This window comes from Paralichthys olivaceus, chromosome 17 (genome assembly GCF_024713975.1).
Source record: "Paralichthys olivaceus isolate ysfri-2021 chromosome 17, ASM2471397v2, whole genome shotgun sequence".
Taxonomy (NCBI): domain Eukaryota; kingdom Metazoa; phylum Chordata; class Actinopteri; order Pleuronectiformes; family Paralichthyidae; genus Paralichthys; species Paralichthys olivaceus.
In genome coordinates this window covers 16488126-16493381 of record NC_091109.1, presented here as the reverse complement: position 1 = coordinate 16493381, position 5256 = coordinate 16488126, and the positions used below count along the sequence as shown (strand labels likewise).

Below are 5256 nucleotides of genomic sequence, written 5' to 3'. Positions count from 1 at the left end.
AAACTATCCAGTCTCAGCTCCGAAGATGACGAGAAACAGATGAAGTTGATTAAATATTTTGGAACGCTAAACAGTCATGACCATGAAAGACCCATTGGAAAATAAAAGACTTGCGTGGGATATAACAAATCAGCCTTTTCAGATCAGTGGCAGGTTATTTTTGGAGAGACGATGCTTCTGTTAAGTGTTGATTTCCACACACCAACTTCTTACTCACATCCGTTGTGCCATTAGCCCACAGTGGGTCCAAGCAGAAGTGATCTAAGATTCAAGGGTTTATTGTCATATGCACAACAATTACATTCAGCAGTTGCTGGCAATGAAATGCTCCCCTCTAGCCATGCTCAGAAATTACACAAGAAAAAAATACAACTAAAAATAGAATATAAAATATAAAAAATCGTCGGCCAGATGGCAGCAGGCAGGACAGTTAATGGTTTGGGTGCTGGGGTCTTTAACGATCTGGTTGCTCTTCTTCCTACACCGCTAAGTGTAGCGGTCCTCCATGGATGGCAGCTCTGTCCTGGCAATACACTGAGCAGACTTCACCACTCTCTGTAGAGCCTTGCAGTTCAGGGCGATGCAGCTGCCATACCAGGCGGTGATGCAGCCAGTCAGAATACTCTCAATGGTGCACCTGTAAAAGTTGCAGAGAATCCTTGGGCCCATGTTGAGCCTCCGCAGCCTGCAGAGGAAGAAGAGCCGCTGTCATTATTCAGCTGTTAGAGTGATGCCTTCCTGGCTGGCTGGGTTCTCATGTGTTTACTGCTCCAGCTTCCTGTCTGCACCTGAACACAGCCAGGAAGAACGTTGACAAACTTTGACAGATTCAGAAAAGACATATTGTAGAAAAGAACAGAGAACATCAATGGAGACAATGTTGCTGATTTTGACCGAATGACAACTTGTTTTCACTGGGTTGTTTCTTCAAACACCTGAACTGACTCAGGTTTCTGTTTGCCTGTACTGATGATTCACTACAGTGTGAATATTTGCTCCTCTTTCAGGAGCAGAGGCAGAGAATTATGTCTGAGTTGAGGGTTGGCCATATCCTGGTCTGTAACCATCATACATGAGCAAATACCTTGATACCTCACAGTATCATAAGGTACTGTGCACTCAAACTGGTCTCAATCTTTTGTACCTTTTTATACCACATCAAGAATTAAATTTTTTTAAACAATGAAATTTAATTCTAAGCAAGTTGTATTAGCTCTCCCATGCATATTTTATAATTTGAGTCAACTTACTAGCTTCATGTGGAGCTAGTTATTGAAGTTCAAAAGCAAAAATGACAGCTAACTGGTTAATACTAGTAAAATGATATTTTTTCGTTATCGATAAGTTTAGCTAACGCTAAGAATGCATTTTTTTTTACAATATCCAATGTGCATGTGATTGTATTTGGTAGAAATATCCACCAAACATGCAGCTATTGTTTGCAAAATATCCACTTTAGACACTGAACAGCACTCCTTCAGCCTTTTCTACTTCCACCCTGTTATTTTCTACTATTTATCATACTTTCTGTGTGCTGTAGGTAGAATGCCAACAATTAAGTAGCACTAATGGGTTTTACACACACACACAGCCTATCCTGTAATATAAAAATGTACTTGTACTATCCTGTTCCGGCCAATGCAGTATGAACGACAACAGATCACTGGAAGAGTCATTTCTAGAGTGAGTCTACATTGTTCATGTACTGAATGTTCTGTGCTGAGGCCAAACAATTGCACATGATTTGTCCTTATGGTCAGAAATATACCTAAAAAAACAGGTTTGACACATGGTTTACTGCAACATACTGAAGACTGAGGTCGAGAGTGTAGGCAGTGAATTTCCACTTTAATAGACTGGGTTGGGACATGACGCCCTAGCTTGCCCAGGAATGTAGAGGAGGGATGTTTGGTGTGTTGGTGTTCACCTGTTGGAACATGACTGTGTGTGCACATTATTTCCAAAACCAGGTATGAAAGCATGAATTGGTATCAGATAAAGATTCAGGTTGCATGACTGCAACACAGGGGCACCAGCACACTCTGGTTCTTGTTGAGGCATATGGGATGGGCGTCAGGTATGTGTGGGAATTCAGAAGGAGCTTTTCAAAGGAAGTGAGAACACACTGTACCTTTATGATGGGATAAAGGGCTTGCCAGTCTGAGCTGAGATGACCTCAGCTGATAAACCTGATTAATCCTGTTTCAGAAAAAAACTGTAAGAGGATAAAGCAAAACAACTGACTCTAAATAAGAGGGTATATTAACATCAAAAGAAGCACTGAGCATTCCTCAGCCAATGACGCAGCAAAAAGAAAAGAAAAAGAAAGAACATAAATAATGGTAATGCCTGTTTGTTGTAACAAGTTTCATTCAGCTTTATTTTCACATTTCCTCATCATTTCTAACATTGTTGTCAACAATTTAAGATTATGGAACTATTGTGACATCTTAAGTGGGGCAGGTAAACATGAACAGTAAAATTAGTTTTATTTTATAATTTTATCATTTATTCCTTAACTCTAAAAATTCTAACCAGATCCTAACCATGGTGCTGGTCCAGAATGCCTCCTTGATTGAGGCCAGCACACTCGTCAAGGTAGGGAGTAACAATGTCATTAACATGTGCCGGAACATGCATCACATACTGATTGGGAACTGGCAGCAACCCACAGAACATGAATCATTGATCATCAGTGACGCTATCATCAGTTCTCCCAAATCTGTGTCACAGGTATTGTCTGGTGAAGCATCAAACACTAATCCTAACTGTTCATTTTAATTGTTACAGATTAGATTTGAACTTTGACCTGGTTAAATGATTCATAGCTTCTTGGCATGCAGGTAAAGGGTATGCACATGTTCCTTCTTAGTTTATTGAGAGAGTAAACTGTACTGTGTGACTGACTGTGCAGACACACATTCAGACAGAGATGACACCTGTGTTTGCAGTGGGTGCGCCATATTTGTCCTAGCGCCTGTTGGAGTTTGTTATCTTTATTGAACATTGAGGTTGGGAACGCTGTGAGTTGCTGTGAAAGCAAACCACTTCATCACCTACTCCCTCTATGACTCATTGGACCCACTGCAGTTGCCTACAGGCCAAATAGGTCAACTGCAGATGCCATCTCCCTCACCCTTCCTACTGCCCTCACCCACCTGGACCAGAGGTACACATGTGAGAATGCTGTTGATTGACTATAGTTCAGAGTTCAATACCATCGTGCCCCTGAAGCTCGTCACCAAGCATGGAGACCTTGGGCTCAACACCAGTGTGGATAGGCAGCACCACATTCTCCGAATGACTCTCAGCACCAGCGCCCCCCAGGGCTGCCTGCTCAGTCCTCTCCTGTACTCCCTGTTCACTCATGACTGCGTGGCCACCCACAGCTTCAAAACCATCATTAAATTTGCTGATGACACACAGGAAGAGACAGGGAGTTAAACACGCCCCCCTCTCCATCAACAGGATTATGTTGGAGAGAGTCAGCAGTTTCAGGTTCCTCTGGGTTCACATCACCTGACCTGGACGGCCAGGCTCAACATGGGCCCAAGGATTCTCTGCAACTTTTACAGGTGCACCATTGAGAGTATTCTGACTGGCTGCATCACCGCCTGGTATGGCAGCTGCATCGCCCTGAACTGCAAGGCTCTACAGAGAGTGGTGAAGTCTGCTCAGTGTATTACCAGGACAGAGCTGCCATCCATGGAGGACAGCTACACCCAGAGAGCAACCAGATCGTTAAAGACCCCAGCACCCAAACCATTAACTGTCCTGCCTGCTGCCATCTGGCCGACGATTTTTTATATTTTATATTCTATTTTTATTTGTATTTTTTTCTTGTGTAATTTCTGAGCAAGGCTAGAGGGGAGCATTTCATTGCCAGCAACTGCTGAATGTAATTGTTGTGCATATGACAATAAACCCTTGAATCTTGAATCACTTCTGCTTGGACCCACTGTGGGCTAATGGCACAACGGATGTGAGTAAGAAGTTGGTGTGTGGAAATCAACACTTAACAGAAGCATCGTCTCTCCAAAAATAACCTGCCACTGATCTGAAAAGGCTGATTTGTTATATCCCACACAAGTCTTTTATTTTCCAATGGGTCTTTCATGGTCATGACTGTTTAGTGTTCCAAAATATTTAATCAACTTCATCTGTTTCTCGTCATCTTCGGAGCTGAGACTGGATAGTTTCTGAAGCCAGCAAGCTATAAATAAACATGACTTGCATCTTCATTGACCACGTTTAAGTGTTTTTTTCATCTGTGCCATGTGCACAAACCACCAGTACTGTAAATTCCAATGTATCTGTGAAAGTAATTCCACTAATCCAGCTCTTGCTTCATATTGGAAGTGGAACTAAGGGATGTTGTGGTTTCTTTGAATGCCTAGACATTGACATGGAGCCCTTGCAAAATTTACAAGAAGCCCTATCACTTCTTTTTTCTTCACAAGAAGCCGTATGACTTCTTGTAAATTCTGCGTAAAACACATGAAACACATGAAATTCTTAATGGACCCAGAGGATAAGTCCATGTTTCACTTAAATGTGTTGTACCCATAAGAGCCTCACTGGTCCAGTCATTAACCTACTTGTTGTATATAGATGCAAAATCCTGTGGATGATTGTTCACATGACCCTGCTTGTGGTTCACTCTGGGCCTACATGGAGCTCATTAAAAAAAATCCCATGGGCGCATGACATCTCATCACTCACTCATGTGTGACTGCCACCACAGTTCATGGTGGAAGTGGCATGTTATTTGTGTCTGTGTTATTGTGACAACTTGAGATATCTGGCTGTGATTCTGGCAGTGTGACGTTAGTCTGGTCCCTTTAGGTCCAGTGCTCCAATCAATATCGCTCAGAGATGGAGACCGGCACATTTGAAAAAGACACGACCCCCACACAAAGTATTATTTTAACAATATTCTGACACACAAGAGAACTGTGAGCTCACATTTTAAGCAACGGTGTTTGTGTGGTAGTATGTGGTAATAATTTTTGTTGAAGTAGTCATTATTTCATTGTATACGATTATATTCAGTCTCCAAACACTTGGTACAGTGTCACAGACGCACATACTAGAGATGCCATTAGTGTTTTTCCCAGAAAACAACCTGATCTCAGTTTGAGACATACACCGATATTAGAGTCCATCACTGAGGAAATGTAACATAGGGTGTTCAGTATTACATAATTGTTGACTGCAACTAGCCAGTCAAGTCTCAGCTCAGTTAGCACAAGTGTT

At 42.1% G+C, this 5256-nt stretch overlaps 1 long non-coding RNA gene across 1 annotated transcript; it reads right to left on the bottom strand.

Annotated features, from left to right (window-relative positions):
* Positions 1 to 262: 262 nt before the first annotated feature.
* On the bottom strand, positions 263 to 2669 carry LOC138405320 (uncharacterized). Its single transcript, XR_011239038.1, has 2 exons — positions 1809 to 2669; positions 263 to 788 (listed from the first exon to the last, which is right to left on the bottom strand). It is a non-coding gene; the product is annotated as an uncharacterized lncRNA (long non-coding RNA).
* Positions 2670 to 5256: the final 2587 nt, after the last annotated feature.